The sequence below is a fragment of the Schistocerca americana genome, chromosome 8, assembly GCF_021461395.2.
Source record: "Schistocerca americana isolate TAMUIC-IGC-003095 chromosome 8, iqSchAmer2.1, whole genome shotgun sequence".
Taxonomy (NCBI): Eukaryota; Metazoa; Arthropoda; class Insecta; order Orthoptera; family Acrididae; genus Schistocerca; species Schistocerca americana.
The window spans coordinates 384,387,720-384,410,378 of NC_060126.1; the positions used below are offsets into that span (position 1 = coordinate 384,387,720).

A 22,659-nucleotide genomic window follows, 5' to 3' on the forward strand; every position below is an offset into this window, starting at 1 on the left:
TCTACATTTATTCTCCGCAAGCCACCCAACGGTTGTAGCGGAGGGCACTTTACGTGCCACTGTCATTACCTCCCTTTCCTGTTCCAGTCGCTTATGGTTCGCGGGAAGAACGACTGCCGGAAAGCCTCTGTGCGCGCTCGAATCTCTCTGATTTTACATTCGTGATCTCCTCGGGAGGTATAAGTGGGGATAAGCAATATATTCGATACCTCATCCAGAAACGCACCCTCTCGAAACCTGGACAGCAAGCTACACCGCGATGCAGAGCACCTCTCTTGCAGTGTCTGCCACTTGAGTTTGCTAAACATCTCCGTAACGCTATCACGCTTACCAAATAACCCTGTGACGAAACGCGCCGCTCTTCTTTGGATCTTCTCTATCTCCTCTGTCAACCCGACCTGGTACGGATCCCACACTGATGTGCAATACTTAAGTATAGGTCGAACGAGTGTTTTGTAAGCCACCTCCTTTGTTGCATCGCAACCTGGGACTCGACTTGCCAACAATTAATTTTATATGATCATTCCACTTCAAATCGTTCCATACGCATACTCCCAGATATTTTACAGAAGTAACTGCTACCAGTGTTTGTTCCACTATCATATAATCATACAATAAAGGATCCTTCTCTCTATGTATTCGCAATAGATTACATTTGTCCATGTTAAGAGTCAGTTGCACTCACTGTTCCAGGTGCCTATCCGCTGCAGATCTTCCTGGATTTTGCTACAATTTTCTAATGCTGCAACTTCTCTGTACACTACAGCCTCATCTGTGAAAAACCGCGTGGAACTTCCGACAATATCTACTAGGTCATTTATATATGTTGTGAAACGAAATGGTCCCGTAACACTCCCCTGTGGCACGCCAGAGGTTAGTTTAACGTATGTAGACGTCACTCCTTTGAGAACAACATGCTGTGTTCTGATTGCTAAAAACTCTTCAATCCAGCCACACAGCTGGTCTGATATTCCGTAGGCTCTTACTTTGTTTATCAGGTGACAGTGCGGAACTGTATCGAATGCCTTCCGGAAGTGAAGGAAAATGGCATCTACCTGGGAGCCTGTATCTAATATTTTCTGGGTCTCATGAAATAAAAAAAGCGAGTTGGGTCTCACATGATCGCTGTTTCCGGAATCCATGTTGAATCCTACAGAGTAGATTCTGGGTTTCCAGAAATGACATGATACGCGAGAAAAAGACATGTTCTAAAATTCTACAACAGATCGACGTCAGAGATATAAGTCCATAGTTTTGCGCATCTGCTCGACGACCCTTCTTGAAGACTGGAACGACCTATGCTCTTTTCCAATCATTTGGAGCCTTCCGTTCTTCTAGAGACTTGCGGTACACGGCTGTTAGAAGGGGGGCAAGTTCTTTCGCGTACTCTGTGTAGAATCGAATTGGTATCCCGTCAGGTCCAGTGGACTTTCCTCTGTTGAGTGATTTCAGTTGCTTTTCTATTCCTTGGACACTTATTTCGATGTCAGCCATTTTTTCGTTCGTGCGAGGATTTAGAGAAGGAACTGCAGTACGGTCTTCCTCTGTGAAACAGCTTTGGAAAAAGGTGTTTAGTATTTCAGCTTTACGCGTGTCGTCCTCTGTTTCAATGCTATTACCATCCCAGAGTGTCTGGATATGCTGTTTCGACCTATTTACTGATTTAATGTCAGACCAGAACTTCCTAGGATTTTCTGTCAAGTCGGTCATAGAATTTTACTTTTGAATTCACTGAACGCTTCACGCACAGCCCTCCTTACGCTAACTTTGACATCGTTTAGCTTCTGTTTGTGTGAGAGGTTTTGGCTGCGTTTAAACTTGCAGTGAAGCTCTCTTTGCTTTCGCAGTAGTTTCCTAACTTTGTTGTTGAACCACGGTGGGTTTTTCCCGTCCCTCACAGTTTTACTCGGCACGTACCTGTCTAAAACGTATTTTACGATTGTCAGTGTCGGTACAGAAATTTCCTTTTGGATCTGTTGGGTAGTCTGAAATCTGCCTCCTATTACTCTTGCTAAATAGATAAACCTTCCTCCCCTTTTTTTATATTCCTATTTACTTCCATGTTCAGGGATGCTGCAACGGCCTTATGATCACTGATTCCCTGTTCTGCACTTACGGAGTCGAAAAGTTCGGGTCTGTTTGTTATCAGCAGGTCCAAGATGTTATCTCCACGAGTCGATGGTTCAAATGGCTCTGAGCACTATGGGACTCAACTGCTGAGATCATTAGTCCCCGAGAACTTAGAACTAGTTAAACCTAACTAACCTAAAGACATCACACACATCCATGCCCGAGGCAGGATTCGAACCTGCGACCGTAGCGGTCTCGCGGTTCCAGACTGCAGCGCCAGAACCGCGCGGTCCACGAGTCGGTTCTCTGTTTAATTGCTCGAGGTAATTTTCGGATAGTGCGCTCAGTATAATGTCACTCGATGCTCTGTCCTACCACCCGTCCTAAACATCTGAGTGTTCCAGTCTATATCTGGTGAATTGAAATCTCCACCTAAGGCTATAACATGCTGAGGAAATTTATGTGAAATGTATTCCAGATTTTCCCTCAGTTGTTCTGCCACTAATGCTGCTGAGTCGGGAGGTCGGTAAAAGGAGCCAATTATTAACCTAGCTCGGTTGTTGAGTATAACCTCCACCCATAATAATTCACAGGAACTATCCACTTCTAATTCACTACAGGATTCACTACTAACAGCGACAAACACGCCACCACCGGTTGCATGCATGCATGCATACTGTTCTCATCGGAATCGGCAGCAAAGAAACACTGACAACGATAGTTCTGGTATACATGTCGACGTCGCAAGCAGAAGATCAAGAGATAGAGAAAGTATATGAGAATACTGAAAGGGTAATACAGCACGTAAAAGGAGATGAAAATCTAATAGTCATGGGGGACAAGAATGCAGTTGTAGGGGAAGGTGTAGAAGAAAGGGTTATGCGAGACTATGGGCTTGGTACAAGGAATGAGAGAGGAGGAAGACTAATTAAGTTCTGTAATTAATTTCAGCTAGTAACAGCAAATACTTCATTCAAGAAACACAAGAGGGGAGGAATACTTGGAAAATGCCGGGTGTTACAGGAAAATTCCGTTAGATTACATCACGGTCAGACGGAGATTCCGAAATCAGATACTGGACTGTAACGCCTCGTCAGGAGCAGATACAGACTCAGATCGCAATGTAGTAGTGATGAAAAAATGGCTGATGTTTAGCAGGTCAGTCAGGTAGAATCAATACGCAAATAAGTGGGATATCGAGCTACAAAGGAATGACGAGATAAGCTTGATGTTCTCTAAGGCTATAGATACTGCAATAAGGAATAGCTCAGTAGGCAGCACAGTAGCAGGAATGGACACCTTTAAAAAAGGTCAGTCACAGAAGTTAGAAAGAAAAACATAGATACAAAGAAGGTAACTGCAAAGAAACCATGGGTAAAAGAAGAAATACTTCAGTTAATCGATGAAAGAAGGAAGTACAAAAATGTTCAAGTAAATTCAGGAACGCAGAAATACAAATAACTGAGAAATGAAATAAACAGGAAATGCAGAGAAGCTAAAACGAAATGGCTGCATCAAAAATATGAAGAAATCAAAAAAGAAGTGTTTATCGGAAGGACTGACTCAACATGTAGGAAAGTAAAAACAACCTTGGGTGAAATTAAAAAAAATCGTTCAAATGGCTCTGAGCGCTATGGGACTTAACTTCTAAGGTTATCAGTCCCCTAGAACTTAGAACTACTTAAACCGAACTAACCTAAGGGCATCACACACATCCATGCCCGAGGCAGGATTCGAACCTGCGACCGTAGTGGTCGCGCGGTTCCAGACTGTGGCTCCTAGAACTGCTCGGCCACCCTGGCCGGCGGTGAAATTAAAGGTAAGAGTGTAATATTAAGAGTGCAACTGGAGTTCCACTGTTAAATGCAGAGGAAAGATCGGATAGGTGGAAAGAGTACACTGAAGGCCTCTATTTGGGGAAAGATTTGCCTGATGTGAAAGAAGAAGAAACAAGAGTCGATTTAGAAGAGATAGGGGATCCAGTATTAGTAACAGATTTCAAAATAGAATTGGAAGACTTAAGATCAAATAAGACAGAAGGGATTGATAATACTCCATTACAATCACTAAAATGATTCGGAGAAGTGGTAACAAAACGACTATTCAGGTTGATAGGTAGAACATATGACTGTGGCGACTTACCATCTGACTTTCGCGGAAAAGTACCATCGACCCAACTCAAAAGCTTCAAGAGCTGACAATTACAGCACAGTCAGCTTAACAGCCCAAGCATCCAAGTTGCTGACAAGAATAATATACAGAATAATGGAAAAGAAAATTGAGGATGTGTTAGATGACGATCATTTTGGCTTTAGGAAAGGTAAAGGCATCAGGGAGGCAATTCTGAAGTTGGGGTGGATAATAGAAGCAAGACTAAAGAAAAATCAAGAGAAGTTCATAGGATTTGTCGATCTGGAAAAAGCATAGGGAGAGATGCAGTACGTGCAAGAGCCAAGAGGGAGTAATAAGTGGACCACCAAGAACGAAGTGCGTGAATTAAAAAGTGTATAAGAAGCGGATGTAGTCTTTCGCCCCAACTATTGAATCAGTACATCCATGCAAACACTGGTGGAGACGATACAGAAGATTGGAGTAGTATGAGGCAAAGGGTATGCGTTTGAGTAGTAATGAAAAACACATGTACGACAAGTCACGTCCTAGTGGACTCTTCTCCGATACCATCCCTTATAATGATCAGCGCTATGATCGGCGGGCTATAATCATGGAGATGTGTGCAGAACTTAATACCGGCTGTAATGCGTCATATAAGATATTACACAAATTTGATGATCGCAAGTGTGTGCGAGATGTGTACCGCTGGTGCTTATACTACATCAGCAATGGAAATTTTTCGCGTCCGTCTTCACCAATGCAAAGTTAAACGCGACTGTTTTGTGAACATAGTCATCACCAGAGACGGGAGTCGTGTCACCACAATAAGCTGAAAACCAAAAGAAAATTCACTGGGTGACAAACTGCAAATTCTCCAACAAAGAAGAAGAGCAAGACACAGCCATATGCAGCCATAGTGATGTACACCGTCTTCTGGGATGTACAGGATGTCGTTCTTTTGGATGTCTTGGGGCATAAAGCGACTGTCAAACCAGAGTGCTATGAGACGACACCGATTACGCCGAAAGCACAAATTTCCAGCGAGTCCTGGGAAGATGACATACCGGGAGATCAAAAAGTCAGTATAAATTGGAAAACTTAATAAACCACGGAATAATGTAGAGAGAGAGGTAAAAATTGACACATATGCTTGGAATGACATGGGGTTTTATTAGAACCAAAAAAAACAAAGTTCACAAAATGTCCGACAGATGGCGCTGGACAGCAAAACGTTTTGTGACTGCTACCGTGACGGGTGAGAGGTACGCCAATATGTTACAGAATCGCATCATCCCCAGCCTGGCTGATAAACACATGCTGGAACGTACGAAGTTTATGCAGCATGGCGCTCCATCCCATATTGCTAGACGCGTGAAAGATACCTTGCGCGCCGGCCGTGGTGGACGAGCGGTTCTAGGCGCTACAGTCTGGAACCGTGCGACCGCTACGACCGCAGGTTCGAATCCTGCCTCGGGCATGGATGTGTGTGATGTCCTTAGGTTAGTTAGGTTTAAGTAGTTCTAAGTTCTATGGGAGTGATGACCTTAGAAGTTAAGTCCCATAGTGCTCAGAGCTGTTTGATCTCTTGCGCGCGTCGTTTGGTGATGATTGTGTGCTCAGCCGCCACTTTCGTCATTCTTGGCCTCCCAGTTCCCCATACCGCAGTCCGTGCGATTATTGGCTTTGTGGTTACCTAAAGTCGCAAGTGTATCGTGATCGACCGACATCTCTAGGGATGCTGGAAGACAACATCCGACGCCAATGCCTCACCATAACTCCGGTCATGCTTTACAGTACTGTTCACAACATTATTCCTCGACTACAGCTATTGTTGAGGAATGATGGTGGACATATTGAGCATTTCCTGTAAAGAACATCATCTTTGTCTTTCTTTGTTATGCTAATTATTGCTATTTTGATCAGATGAAGCGCCATCTGTCCGGCATTTTTTGAACTTTTGTATTTTTTTGGTTCTAATAAAACCCCATGTCATTCCAAGCATGTGTGTCAATTTGTACCTCTCTATCTACATTATTCCGTGATTTATTCAGTTTTCAAATTTATACTGACTTTTTGATCACCCGGTACTTCCGCTTGCTACACGATGACGTAAGGCTTCACAATAGTTTAGCGACCATAATGCTCATTGCCAAATATTATTGGACTTTACTATCACAACCTCCAATCTGTCCTGGTTTAGCACCTCCAGACTTCCATCTCTTTGGGCCTATGTAAGATGAACTATGTGATCAACTGTGACATGAGGGACTGTATTTGAGCATCGATGGCAGCTTCTGGTCGCAAGCGGCACTCGGTTCGCAACGAGGAGACCCCCAGGCACGACTGTGGCGGCCATGTTGGCGCGGCCATGTGGACGTGTCAAATTCAAATTAGCGAATGTGACGTCAGTTCCGCCGCTACCGTGCACAACAGCATATTTTACATCGTTCACGTTTGCCCACCTACAGCGCAGACAGTAAAAAATGCAATGCAGGAAGATACGCCAGATTAAAGAGGAGAGAAAAACAATTCTGCCAGTATGCAGATGTATTTGTAATCAATTACTTTGTGATTAATAGAATCTACAGCACCGAGAGGATTTTTGTAAGTAAAATTCGGCAGATCTTTAATAAATTTTGAAACACGAGGTGCATTCAGTAAGTAATGCCACACCCTTTTCTTCTCAGTCAATTTCGATCGAAAAATGCTGAATTTGTTCGGATAGTTCCATAATATTCCGATACGTAGCGAAGCCATACATACCCTTTAAAAATGGCGTCTGCAACGGAGGGCCATACCAAACCGATAGCTGTCATTGAGTTTTTTTGGTGGAAAATCAGAGAATCTCAGATTCGTGGGCTCTTGCAGAATGTCTACGGACAACTGGCAGTGAACAAAAGCACGCTGAGTCGTTAGGCAAGACACCTGTCATCATCATCGCACAAACCCGCGTGTCTGTCGACTGTACACAACTCTGACTTCTCCAGCGTTGGAATGAGCGGGCAACCTCGTTCGTGGTGATCGATGGATCACAATCAGACACCTCCCTGTTGATCTGGACGTCTCTGTTGGCAGTGCTGACACTCTCCTCTACCAGTTAGGGTACTCAAAGGTGTGTGCACGATCGGTTCCTCGGCGCCTAACGTAAGACCATAAAGAGCAACGAAGGACCATCTGTGCAGTATTGCTTGCGCGTTACGAGGCTGATCTTTATTTTTCGTACGTCGTGACAGGCGATGAAACATGGGTTCTGTGCCATGTGCTCCTGCGATTTGATTGTTCCGGTGTAGTGTGTTCGCTCTCTTTCGATTCGCTTTGCGGTGCGCGGGTTGGTGCGCCCTCTGGGATTCCGTGCGGCAAGCCGAAAGGGAGTCTCAGGTAGAGAGAGAGAGAGACAGAGAGAGGGAGAGTGAGTGAGACGAGCGGGTCTGGGCGGAGCGACGCCGGAAGACCGCGGAAGTCGCGTCGGCAAGTGATGTGAGTGTGGCAGTTGCATTGGGGCCGGCCGAGCAGCCGAACTGGAGGTGCTACAGTGACTCGCTGTCGTTCGTTCTGTTTACGAGTTCAACCTTCCTCACGCTGTGGCTACGGGCTGGCGTTATTCTGGCCATCACCTTATTAGCGGCATTTGGATTAATATTGTTAAAGGTGAGCCGTTAGTTTGGTGCATCTTCATCTGGTGGAGTTACAGCGAGACTTCTTTCCGCCGTATTCTGGCTTGCGCTGCCGAGCAGTTGAATATTCCCACGTCGCGTGTCGAAATACTGACTTGTGCCCTGGTTGATTTACGTATGAATTGGAGTGCCTATGTGGGCGTGTTTGCTTAATTTGTTGAAGTGTTTCGCAATACCCTTACTTGAGTGTTTTTAAATTGCATTTCAGTTCGTTACTGAACGTATGTCAGTTAAGGGACGCCCAAATTGTCACACTAGTCGTCAAGTAAAGTGTAAGTCTACTGTGATACCACTGTCTACCTGTTGGCCAACGACTATTGATGGATTTATGTGGTAAAATTCAAATGGAGGCACTGTTTTGTTACCTTGTCTGAACTGAATGTGCGTGCCTTGTAAAACAGTTCATTACTGATTCTGAGTAGTTTAATCAGTGGTAGGGCACTCGTTATTCTCGACCAGACTGTACTTGGCATTAATTGCATTGTCTTGGTACATCGGTGTGCTACGTAAGATTATAACTCAAGCGCCATTGAGGGTAATGTTTACCATTTAACTATATGAGTTGGTTCTGTGAATCATTGTAGCACACAAGGTCACGTAAGACAGTGCTGTAGTGGGTAGATATTGCTATACGTCTGTGATATTATTTCCTGTAACTCATTGTGACCCTTAGGTTATGTAAGGCTTAAATACAGTGACCAGTTTGGTAATTTTCTGTGCTTCGTGATAACATTTTACAAGCATTGCAATTTTAGGAAAGGTTTAAATCTCATTTTTTCAGATTGTTTGATGTTAGATACCTTGTTGATGATTCCTGTTAAATCAACTGATGTACATTGAAATTGAACAAGTTATATGTCAATATGTTGTTACCAGTACCATACATGACTTTTCTTGCGCAATAAATTAAAATTTATATTCTATCCTCAATTTGTTGCTCAGACTTAGACTTCAGCAGCCCCTGTATCCTGCTCCTAACCATATTAGGTTCATCACTTTGAACCGGAAACAAAACGGAAATTCATCCAGAAGTGCCACACCACCTCTCCTCCGAAGAAAAGTTCAGAGCTGCATCCTCAGCTGGATGATTTGTGGCGGCCGTCTTCTGAGACTCTGAAGGGATAATTTTGTTTGATTTCCTCCCTCACGGTGCAACGATCAACTCTGAAGTCTATTGTGATACCCTCAAGAAAATTGAAGAAGCGGTATCGGCGTGTTTATCGCCACAAAAATGCTGACAAACTTCTTCTTGGCCACGACAACGCAAGGACTCACACAATTCTGCGCACTAGAGATGAGCTCACAAAACTTCATTGGACTGTTTTTCCCGATCCACCCTACAGTCCGGATCTCGCACCCTCCGACTTCCATCTGTTTGGCCCAGTGAAGCATGCAGTCCGCGGTAAGCAGTACGTGGATCATGGGGAGGTTGTTTATACAGCGAGACGTTGGCTCTGACGTCGACTAGTAGAGTGGTAGCATGCGAACGTACAGGCCCTCCCAGAACGTGGCGTTAGCGTGTCACATTGAACGGAGATTATGTTGAAAAGTAGGGTTTCTTACCAAAAATAGTAGGAAATAACATTTCGAATTAGAATCCTGAATAAAACCAACCAGCGTTCAGAAAAAAAAAAAAATGTGTTGCATTACTAATTGAACGCTCCCCAGTATTTGTGGAACAAAAGAGATCAACCGTTGTAAGTATAGCTCTCAGTGATGCACACTGACTAAATTACCCATACGTTTTCTAACATAATTTAGCAATTAGACGCTTTTCAATTTAATTTTAATTAAAATTCAATATGTAATTTATTAGAAGATGAGCAATAAACAAAGCAGTATGCATTGGTGGACGTTGTTACACACCACACCAAACATTTAGTTAAAAAGGTTTATATTTTTATTGTTTCTTTAATTAATTTCTCATAAATTGCATGGTTTCGACCGTAATTTAAATACTATTATTACAGATATCATTATTTTGATTACTTCTTTGCAAATAGGAGAAAAAATCCAATAATAAAGAAGTATCACATCGAAACTTCCTGGCAGATTAAAATTATGTGCTGGACCGAGACTGGAACTCAGGACCTTTGCCTTTCGCGGGCAAGTGCTTTACCAACTGAGCTACCCAAGTACGACTCACGCCCCGTCCTCACAGGTTTATTTCTGCCAGTACCTCGTCTCCTACCTTCCAGACATTACAGAAGCTCTTCTGCGAACCTGGGTAGAGCACTTGCCCGCGAAAGGCAAAGGTCCCGAGTTCGAGTCTCGGTCCGGCATACAGTTTTAATCTGCCAGGAAGTTTCATATCAGCGCACACTCCGCTGCAGAGTGAAATTCTCATTCTGTAAACATCCCCTAGGCTGTGGCTAAGCCATGTCTCCCTTTCTTTCGGGAGTGCTAGTTCTGCAAGGTTCGCAGGAGAGCTTCTGTAAAGTTTTGAAGGTAGGAGACGAGGTACTGGCAGAAATAAGGCTGTGAGGACGGGGCCTGAGTCGTGCTTGGGTAGCTCAGTTGGAAGTGCTGTTGGCTCCATCTCATTTTGCCGGCACGGTAGCTCAGCATGTTCGGTCAGAGGGTTAGGTATCCTCTGTAATAAAAAAACTGAGTGAACGATTCAACGAAGAACCTAAACGGGTGTCATCGTACGTCCGCCCTGAACAAATTCAACGAACAATATAGAACGAAATGAGAGAAAATTAAAAAAAAATAAACAGTTAGTAGAGCACTTGCCCGCGAAAGGTAAAGGTTCCGAGTTTGAGTCTCAGCCCGGCACACAGTTTTAATCTGCCAGGAAGTTTCATATCAGCGCACACTCCACTGCAGAGTGAAAATCTCATTCTGGAAGTACCACATTCATATTTCTTGTAATATTGGATAGCACCGAGACTTGTAACTGATTTTTAGTGCTATAACAAAGCTTTGCATTTATTTAACTTTAATTTTTGGTTGAAGTGTGTCGTACCAATTTTTGATCATAATTTTACCGGACAGCTGATGGCACCATCAGATTTAAGATGTCATTTATGTGTATAAGTTGTGGGTCAGGCTGGTGGAGGTAAAAATGATGTAGAGGCAGAGTGTTACCTTGGAAGGGAGGCTCTAAAATGGCAGCAGCCATCTTACAGTCTCTCACAGTTTGGTACGAGCTAGTAGAGACAAAATATACGCTGGTCTCAATGATGTGCACATTTTCGGTGACAGAAATTTTCCAAGCCGCTGGTCGCGACACTTAAAAATATTGGCACTAGTTCGTTGCAGACTTACATTTTCAAAGCAGTAGTCGGGACTCTGATTTGTTTCTGCCAGTTTTTGAGCAGAACGCACATTTCTGCATGTGTGTTTGATCTGTGCACTCTGTCTGAGCTTTAACACCGTTAGCAAGGAGTGGCTGTTAATCTACACTTAGTTTAGTACATTGTTTGTGTATCGGTTACATATATGAGTTAGCGTAGAGTTTTGCTTCTTTTAGACTTTTGCTGTGAACACTGTTTTTCGGCCATTTTTATTGATTACCAGCGTAGAAAACCGGCGTTTCCCAGGCATTTATAGCTGTGCATCAACGCCTGTACAATGCAATCTGGCCTCGAGCTTAATGTTAATGAAGACGTATCTCCTGAAATATGAGTTCTACAGTTCATTCAGCAGCATATTTGGATATTGTCTGCAAAATGTGTTGCGAATAGAGTTAGTAGCAACGAAGTAACAAAATTAAACGTCATGCATATCTCACTTTTTATGACGTCATATCTCCTGAACTATATGTCGTACAACAATAGAGCGATGTAGATACATTCAGTGGAAATTATTGCGAACAGAGTTAATAGCAAAAACTTAATAAATTTAAACGTCATGCTTGATGCGGTAGTTTTTAATGCATTGTTCATGCATTTCATTGTTTTTGGCTTATGTCTCCTGAACTATGTACCGTATAATGATATAATTTTGCACTTACATTCAGTGATATATGTACATACTGTCTGAAAAATGTCTAACGATAACAGTTGGTAGTAAAGAAGTAATAAATTATAGCGTCATGCCTCAGGTGGTAACTTAACTGCATGAACGGCGGAAAAGTAGTTAGCGATAAACATTTTTTCTTTCACATTTTATAGGGGTTGTCAGAGAGAAAAGACTTCTTTAAGTCTTAAAATTATGTGTAAAGTTTGTTGCAAGTCTCTAAGTGCTCTCCTTCTTAAATACCGGGTTGACAAATTCTGGGAATTCTCGTGTCGCGGGGTAGACTTCATTTTCACCGCCCCCTCGATCCCCTTGAGAAGTAAGTGATTCTTAACCCCATAGCGATTGATGCCTCGTGCCTAAATGTATACCTAGTTTGGTTGAAATCGATTCAGTGGTTTATGAGGAAATGTGGAACACGCACACAAACACTCACACACACTTTTATAATATGTATGGTCTTTAGTAGAGCTACTAACCACTATACTGAAGGCTCGAGCTGTTTGCAAATCATTTAATCACGTAGCTGCTCTCAACATCCTACGAATTAACCTTCTTGCCACAAGTTGAATTCCAGATCGCATGCCAAAAAACCCTGTCCTATATGAGACGTAGCTAAAAAACTGTTTTTCCCTTATAAATCAGGTTCATTTAGTCTACAAACATAACACAAACTAGCGCACTCTACCGTTGCTTCCTGTGAAAACGAACTCGCATTCAGGAGGACGACGGTTCAAACCCACGTCCGGCCATCCAGATTCAAGTTTTCCGTCATTTTCCTAAATCGCTTCAGGTAAATGCCAGGATGGTTCCTTTCAAAGGGCACGAATGATTTCCTACCCTAACCCGAGCTTGTGCTTCGTCTCTAATGACCTCGTTGTAGACGGGACGTTAAACAATGACCTCCTCCATCCTCCTCCTCCTCCCGTGCAAACGAAAACAAACAAGACTAGTTGGATGCGACACCGCCTTGTGGTAAAAAGTTTAACGTGCGAATATTAAAACAATAAACAATTTTATTTAAAATTTAAATATTGTAGTTGGGGTGCGTTACTTAACGTTGGTACACCTACACTATGTGATCAAAAGTATCCGGACACCTGGCTGAAAATGGCTTACAAGTTCGTGGCGCCCTCCAACGGTAATGCTGGAATTCAATATGGGGTCGGCCCACCATTAGCCTAGATGACAGCTACCACTCTCGCAGGCATACGTTCAATGAGGTGCTGGGATGTTTCTTGGGGAATGGCAGCCCATTCTTCACGGAGTGCTGTACTGAAGAGAGGTATCGATGTCGGTCGGTGAGGCCTGGCACGAAGTCGGCGTTCCAAAACATCCCAAAGGTGCTCTACAGGATTCAGGTAAGGCCTCTGTGCAGGGCAGTCCGTTAAAGGGATATTATTCTCGTGTAACCACTCCGCCAGAGGCCGTGCATTATGAACAGGTGCTCGATCGTGTTGAAAGATGCAATCGCCATCCCCGAATTGCTCTGTGGGAAGCAAGAAGGTGCTTTAAACATCAGTGTAGGCCTGTGCTGTGATAGTGCCACGCAGGACAACAAGGGGTGCAAGCCCCCTCCAAGAAAAACACGACCACAACATAACACCATCGCCTCCGAATTTTACTGTCGGCACTACACAAGCTGGCAGATGACGTTCACCGGGAATTCGCCACACCCACATCCTGCCATGGGATCGCTACATTAGCCCCCATGCTCCCCACAAAAAATTCTACAAATTCTTTTGGGCAGTGGCCAATAATGATTTGATAAAATTTTTCATAATTACAATAACAAAGAAATCAAATGCACACACTTATTGATACAATGTTGGTCAAAAGCTAAAATTTTTTCACAGTCCATAAAGACAGTCCTGATCGTTCATCACAGTAAAATAGCGGTATCTTTCTCAAAGTCTGAGCAGTAGAAGAAAATGCACACGGAAGAAGTGTATTTCCATGCAGTCTTGAAGAAGTAGTATTGTCCTTCCAATGAAAAGACAGTGCTGACTCTTGACATGCAGTCAGGTAACGGGCCACAACAGAGCAAACCCACCGCAGAGTCAGTCGAAGTTTTGAAGAATATTGGTAGGTAGGTCATCACAGAGTAGACCCACCATAGTCCTGGTAGAGATTACGGTATTGGTGGGCCACCAGAGGTGCAGACCCACTGCAGTCCTTGTAGAAATAATGGTATTGATGGATCATCAAAGGTGTAGACCCACTGTAGTCCTTGTAGAGATGGCCAGCAGCCATCTGCTGCGACTGTGCAGGTGCACAATCACCATCGAAGAGTCTTGCGGAGAATATAGCAAGTCCATAAACCACCACTTGTGCACTCACACAGTTTTTGGAATTGTCCTTAGAACCAGCAATGCTGTTATCCAGTCCCTTGCTGAATTATTAACACACATGCAAACACTAAAAGTCCCTACTTCTCACATATTGTCCATATACTATGACCAACAGAAACGTGTGCAGTGAAATGTAACTTACAAGTTACTTAATTTGATGAACTGGTGTCAATTACAATTTTATAACATAAGAATACAATAACAAAGGTACAAAATACATCATTAAAGAACATAATAGTACAGATAACAATTGTAGTAAAACAGGCTTTACAAAAGAATAGAAATAAACATGCACATCAGTGTTACAAGAATTATGACATAAGTACATATATAAAAGATCAGAATAACTTTTGAAACATCAACTTCACACATGAGCATTAAAACAAAACAGAACAAATAATGTCTAAACATCTTTACAAAGTAAATAACAGAGTATTAGAAAAATTCTACAACATAACAAAATTATCTAAACACATAAAGACAGGAAAAACACAAATACACAAGGGTACACAAACACATAGAGGGATAATACAAAAGGAAAGGACAGGGTTTGTTTTACTGCAGTATTTTGCATGGAGATCTCCCTTCGTTCATCATTATTCTCAAAAAGTCCTATCTAAGCCTGCTTTCTGGATTCTGTTGACATCCTCTTTCAAAATTCTTTTTTGGCCAAACCATTTTCTTATAGCTTCTCAATGCATTTCTTCCAATTCATCACAACTCGTTCTCTCATATAGCCTATCCCATCTTAAGCTAACTTAAATCTACTGAGCCGATGCTAAACTAAGGGACGAGGCAATGCAGCAGCATAAAACAATTAATACAAACAGCAATGAAAAAAATGGAAATTGTCAAAGCAAGCTGCAGTAAATCTAAATTACCAAGCAATGAAACATTACAACTAATATAAGGCAATGCGCAGCAAACAAGAAAAATAAATCAGTAGTAAAACCAGATTAACAGAGTAATACAAAGTGAAATTTAATAACACTATGCCTGGCAAACAGCAGCAGCAAATGCAATAACTTATATCTAATCATGAAAAAGCTCAAGCAGAAAAAATATTACACTAAAGACAACAATGCAGATAAGGGAAATGTCTATTCACATCTTAATGTCTATGTAATTAAAGTGGTGCACCACAACTTATCCTACCATAAAAATTACCAAGTACTTGAAAAGTAAATTATGTATGCAGTTCCTGTGAAGGGAAATGTCTTTGTGCTCCCTCATTTTTTTGGAGTACATCCATCATAAAGTTACTTTTTACTGGATCTGTAGGCATAAAATATTTATATTAGTACATCTATAAAATTTTATTTTAACCAATGCTGCAGTGCAGCTAGCAACTAGATATTAAACAAAACAGGCAAAGCAAGGTGTGAAACGTCATTCACTAGCCATATGGCATTTCATAATGCAGTAAACAATCTTTCAACTAGCAAGACAATAGACATGAAATATTTCTCATCATTTCATTTCAGTAAATATCATAAATTTAGAACTCTACAGTGTAATCATGTTTTCATGTTTGAGGGTGTCGTATTTACGATGCTTTCTACAAAGGAATGTCAATAGCGAGGATAATGGCCTCCTTCTTTTTCTTACCTGTGCCTCTGAAAAGGCTCACACTAATGGCTTTTTCTCCAGGCGTCTGACACAGCTGGCCGCTCAAGACGCATTACGTCAAGGTCACTTGGCTTTCTTACCGAAATATTTACGACACCAGTTTGCACTACAGTGACAGTCTCATATATAAAATTTCACAGGTCTAGAATTTGCGTTACAAATCTGTAGAAACAAAATCCTGTAAATATAACAGTGTCCAAAAAATATTTGTCGGCATTGTGATACATTCATGCATTTAGACACATTTCATAACTCTTAAAGTACGATTCTTGGTTTCCAACATACTGTTTCACAAGTCAGAGTCCCTAACCACTACTCATTATTATTTACCTTATTACACATATACATATTCGTCGACACTTCTTCAATATTTCATCGTAATAAATATGTAGCATAATCAAATTCCTCATATAGCATCAGCTTATTGATCATAAACATACTGCAACAGCGTAATACACATCGTCATCATAACATCATAAAACCTCAGCCAATTCTCGAAAACGTCATAGCTTTCTGCAACAATTTCAAAACCTAAAAAAATTCTCTGCTCATTTCAATAGTGTCATCTACCTCAAACGTACTTTAAAATCATGTTCCCTTACCAAATACATCATTCAAAGCTCTCATAGTATCACAATGGTTCCAAAAAAATATGAACAGTTCACAAAGTACAGACAAAATACAATTTCATGAGTGTGAAGTTACCCAACTGTGTAATTGCGTAAACATGTGTCACTGATGTAGTAAAAAAAATAATCAAAATAGCCACGGGTGTGCTGCCGGTCTATAGTGTCCAACGGGCACAATATTTCGGCGATCATACATGTCGCCATCATCAGGTGAACTGACGGACTGAGCTCCTGTGAACGTGCCTGCACGAAGATCCGTACGCTATGGCTGCTCAGAGGGAACTGGGTTCGGTCGCGGCGGCGGCCGATTTAAATACCCTCCCCCCGCGGCGCGCTCCCTCCGCCACGGTCGCGCGGTGGAACAGATTGCGACGGCGTCTGAGATGACGTCGGTGTGATGGCTCTGTCCGCCGTGGTCGTCACAACTATACGTTTGCTCGATTTACTCTTGATTAACCCGATTGCTGGTTCCCAAGCCTTGCTAAGATCATAGCCACAGTCACGGTTTATGAGGTCGTCATTGGTGCGAATTTCGATGGCCTCTCTAACAACGCTGTCCCAGTATCTCGACGTCTGTACCAGAATCCTCGTGCGGTCATACTCCATGGCGTGATTTTCCGACAAACAATGTTCAGCGACCGCCGACTTGCTCGGATACATCAGTCGAGTGTGCCTCTGGTGTTCACGGCATCGATCCTCGACGGTACACATCGTCTGACCAATATACGACTTGCCACATTGACACGGAATCTGGTACACGCCGGCCTTCATCAAGCCGAGGTCATCTTTGGCGCTCCCCACCAGTGCACGAGTTTTATTTGGAGGACAAAACACAGTTCCGACCCGGTGTTTCTTCAGAATGCGGGCGATTTTCCCCGAGAGTGCGCCTGTGTATGGAATAAATGCAGTGCCTACCTCCTCCCTCGTGACTTCATCCATCTCAACCGGTTGTGCTGCAGTGGTTGGGCGGAAAGCACGTTGAATCTGCCACTGTGAGTACCCATTTTTTCGAAATACAGTTCTCAGATGTTCCAATTCCACGGGGTAGACTCTCTGCGTCAGAGATAGTGCGCACCCTATGTACTAGAGTTTTAAGTACCCCATTCCTCTGTGAAGGCTGGTGGCAGCTGTCTGCGTGCAAATACAGATCAGTGTGCGTAGTCTTCCGATACACCCCATGACCTAGGGTGCCGTCAGCCCTTCTCTTGACCAAGACGTCAAGGAAAGGTAATTTACCCTCCGTTTCAGTCTCCATAGTGAATTTGATATTGGGGTGTATGGAGTTTAGATGTTAAGGAAATCAAGGAGTTTATCCATACCATGCGGCCAGATGACGAACGTGTCGTCCACATAACGGAAAAAGCAAGTAGGTTTCCATTGCCGTCGAAATCTGTTCCACCGCGCGACCGTGGCGCGGGGCGCGGACGGCGGAGGGAGCGCGCCGCGGGCGGAAGGTATTTAAATCGGCCGCCGCCGCGACCGAACCCAGTTCCCTCTGAGCAGCCATAGCGTACCGATCTCCGTGCCGGCACGTTCACAGGAGCTCAGTCCGTCAGTTCACCTGATCATGGCGACATGTATGATCGCCGAAATATTGTGCCCGTTGGACACTATAGACCGGCAGCACACCCGTGGATATTTTGATTATCAAATACGCCGGGAGAAACTCAAGAATCACAGTAAAAAAAAATGTTTATCTCTCAGTTAAATGATCATATAGCTGTGTAATTTGTGTGTTAGAGAAATATGGTACCGATGTGTAAAGTTTTATAAGCAAATACCATATTAGCTATGGATCCTTGTGCTTGCCAAACACATGGTACACAAAGTAAACGTGTACCCCCCTGAGGATTAATATAATTATACCCTCAGGTGTTACAGATTACAGCAATGGAATGAAATGTATCACGGAAAACTTTCTTTGTAATTCAAAAATCTTTAAAAATAAATGTTTTAAGTACAAAATTAATCACTGAAATGAGTGTCCTGTGGCGCTAAATGTGCGTCTTGCTGTAAGATAATTCTGTTGAAGTGTCGTAGTTATCGTGCTCTGTAAGCAAAGTTCTGCTGAAGTCAATGTACTCACTTCATCATAAACAAAAGTGAGATGCTTTGCGTATAGATATCGTAGTTATTATGCTTATTGCCGTGATGAAGAAAGTACTATAATGTAACATATTGTTGTGCTACGAAAAAGGCTGTCTTATTGTAGCTATACCACAAAAGTTACTACTAAAACATGTTTTACTTTCCAGAAGAATTCAGAAAACCTGTGCAGATATAAAACAGATACACCGCAAAAACACCATTTTAAATTGTCACTCATTAGTAGCGTCGTGATAAAATCGTATAGCTGTTACATAAACTAACCACTATGTCATCTGGTATCTCACAGAAAGTACTTTAAATCCAGAATGTATTTTCAAGTAAACCGAAATGTTGCATTAAAATCTCATTAGCAATACTGGTAAATGTTCTAAGTATGTGAGCCTTATAGTCGTTACGTAATCGTGCAACTAACAAGCAAGAATGTACACACACAATAACACTGTGTCGTCTGTTCACAATAACAATGCATTCGTAATTTCGGTTTAAATAAGTTCTCTTGGTTCTTGACTGGATATTTAACTTCAAACATTGTTGCATATTAACAGATTCTAAGTCTGACAATGCATACTAGTAATGTAAAGTGAAAAGTTATATGGCAAAGACCAAGTTTGAAAAGCAGATTATCTTTCAATAAACGGTTTTACATGTGAAATGTGGTGTAAACCTTTACTCTTCCTAGTACGCAGAGTTTCAACTTCAACGCAATTATCATGTGGTATACGTCGGATTCTGTAAGGTCCATTGTAAATTAGAAAGAATTTGTGACTCAAGTGTTTCTTCTTATGTGACAATGAATGAGCTTTAATGAGAACTTTCCGACCAATATATAATTTCTTTGCATTTGCTTTACCGTGTAGTTTTCTCCTTTTGTCTGCTGCAGATTTTATATTTATAATAGCCAAATCAATTATGTCTTTGTGTCGAAGTTTACGTGTATTCGGGAAAGGTACAAGCTCTCTGATTCTGTTTCTGTGGTTCTTCATTCTTCAGTACAAGTGTAGGTGGTAAAGCAGTGGAGTCATGAGGCATTTAATTCAGCATGTTTTGAAATAGGTGTAAATATCTGTCCCAATGCTGATGCTTTCTGTGACAATGAAGTCTGCAAAGCTTATTGATTTTTTTCATAATCCTTTCGGAGGGGTTACAATGTGGTGAGTACACTGAAAGAAAAACAGGTTTGATTTTATGATTCTGAAGCATGCGTGACCAAACAGCAGATCTGAATTGATGAAGCCATGCTTGTGGATGAATGTCGTTGTCAGAATTCTTAAATATTTTGAATTTACGTGTAGTAATGAACAGCTTATAGTCAAAGTCATGGTGTCGGTGAGTCGCACATCGCTCATTGTTACTTCGTTTCGGCGGTTCCATCTCAAAATCCAATGTGCCTTGCCAATTTCTTTCATAATTTCCGAAGTGTCCTGTGTTATTATTTTGTGGTTGTTCCGTATTTCTATGTCCCTCTTCCCGTACTGGAGCGCGAGTGTCCTCTGAAATATGTAATTCTTGTATTACTTGTGCCAACTGATCTTGTACTTCCTGGATTTCTCTTTTATACTGTGTATTGATTTGATTTTGATTTTGTTTGAATTTTCTAATTTGTTCATACTCTTCAGCGTCCGTCAAGGCTACAGGTCTTGTGTCATTCAGATCATCATCTACCTTTGTAGATAAGTTAGTGAACTGATCTGAAAGTTCGGCTACTTTATCCGTTAGTGAAATTATTTCCTCTGTGTGTTTTTCTGAACCAAGTTTCAGAGTGTCCATTTGTGTTGAAATCGTATCTACTGTGTCTTTTAAGTTTTCCTGAGTTTTTGCAAGTTGCATAACCGAATCGGTAGCTGCACCTGAGTCAATTTTAGCTTGCAAGATGTCGTGATTTTCATGAACAATAGCTTGCAGTTCCTTTATGGCTGCTGTAATGCATTTTCATGACGCGAAAAAATGGGTTGGAAATGCTCACAAATTTGTGTTTTTACGTCGTTACAGACTTTTTGACATTTCGATTCGATTTTATGTAACTCAGTAGTTAAATCTTCACGTGTTTGTTCAAGCGTGGTGTGAAGACTTTGTTCCATTGCGTCTAACTTTTGAAGATGTTGTCCCACTTGTTTCTGATTTTGTTTGAGCGTTGTGTCTAACTTTTGAAGATTTTGTTCCATTGTGTCTAACTTTTGTAGCCTTTGTCCCATTTGTTGCATTAACTGTAATAACAATGCACTGGTGTCTGAAACAAGTTCTTCAGTGCTTTTCGGCAGTGAATTTGCACCGGCAACATTCACATTTTGACAAGCAGAAAATGTGTCTTGACTCATTTGAGAAAACGGTGAGAACCCAAAACCTGAGTCTACACTATTTGCAATATTGTGTCCTGTCATTTCGGAATCCTGAGACGAGCTGTTGCCGACCGATCGATCGATAATGCTTCCCTGTTCACTAATTGTTTCACTGTCTACACCATTATTTGCCGCCTGCTCCATTTCCCTATGCACCATTACCAAATTACTACTTTGAATGTCTGTTAATTCATTACACAGTGGTGCTGATAAGCTACACTCGTCGTCACTATTATTTCTCAGTTTACTTTGGAGCCTAGTGTTACGTTTTTCACACGCCATTATTGTCACAATATTTCACACGATATCACAGAAAAGCACAATTTGAAGAGCAAAAATAAGAGAACACATTAATGTAGCACTGAAAAAAAAAATCTAGTTAATTGCAAGTGCAGCTGCGAAATACTTGGTGCAAATTTACATGCATGCCACAACTGGTTTACTGTACAACAATGAAAGACTGCAACTACAAAGGAGATTCTTTCTACAATTATGTGCTAGCAATAAACTACAGCTACACTAATTACACAAACTACAAGAAAAAATCAGAAGATTCCTGGTTCGAATCCTGGCAGGGTCGCCATATGAAACGTCCCTTAGAACAATTATACATGACTGTCCTTAAACTGACACAATATTTTTAGCGCAACGCAATCTGACTTTCAATAATCCCTACAAAAGAATGGCCCTGACTAACATTAACCTATACCTTTCACAAACCACTTACCTCACCAAAAATCTTCGTTACTCGCACTACTGCAATACAGCGAGCTCCACTACTGCCAGCTAAATAAAAGATTCAAACTACTGAAGGCACTAACTACTGATAGGCATAGTTAGCAAATGAAAGATTTTGTTAGAGAACAAATGATGTATTTACCTTAATAGTCATAATATATATAGCAGTTCATGACATCCAGTCTTACAAATTTCAAAACTCCGCCATCTCTCTCCCCACATCCACCACTGCTGGCGGCTCACCTCCAACTGTGCAACGCTACACGCTGTTCACATCAAGCTGCCCAACACTACAATAGCTAACAACAATGCAAACCAGCCACAGACTGCACACAGCACAGCCAGTGATTTTCATACAGAGCGCTACGTGGCGTTACCAATATAAAAACCTGAACAGCCTACTTACACATTGTAGACCGAGATTCGTCACTCCACACGACGTTTTTCCACTGTTAAGTCGTCCAATATTTACGCTCCTAATACCAAGCGAGGCGTAGTTTGGCATTTACCTGCGTGATGTGTGGTTTATGAACAGCCGCTCGGCCATGAAATCTAAGTTTCCCCACCTCCAGTCTGTCATACTACGTGCAGTGGATTCTGATGCAATTTCTGTGTTATGGTCTGGATAGATGTCTGCCTATTAAACATTACGACCCTCTTCAACTGTCGGCAGTGTCTGTCAGTCAACAGACGAGGTCGGCCTGTACGCTTTTGTGCTGTACGTTTCGCTTCACGTTCCCACTTCACTGTCACATCGGAAACTGTGGACCAAGTGATGTTTAGGAGTGTGAAAATCTCGCGTACAGACGTACGACACAAGTGACACCCAATCACTGAACACCTTCCAAGTCCGTGAGCTCCGCGGAGGGCCCCATTCTGCTATCTCACGATGTCTAATGATTAGTGAGGTCGCTGATATGGAGTACCTGGCAGTATGTGAGAGCATAATGCACCTAATATGAAAAAAGTATGTTTCTGGGGGTGTTTGGATACTTTTGATCACATAGTGTATGTTCAACCTAGAAATTATTTGTCTGACTGATAAATA

General features: G+C 42.0%; 1 protein-coding gene across 1 annotated transcript in view; it reads right to left on the reverse strand.

Annotated features, from left to right (window-relative positions):
• Nucleotides 1–22,659, reverse strand: part of LOC124545877 (collagenase-like) — a 179,044-nt gene that overhangs the window by 56,362 nt on the left and 100,023 nt on the right. The window lies entirely within an intron of this gene.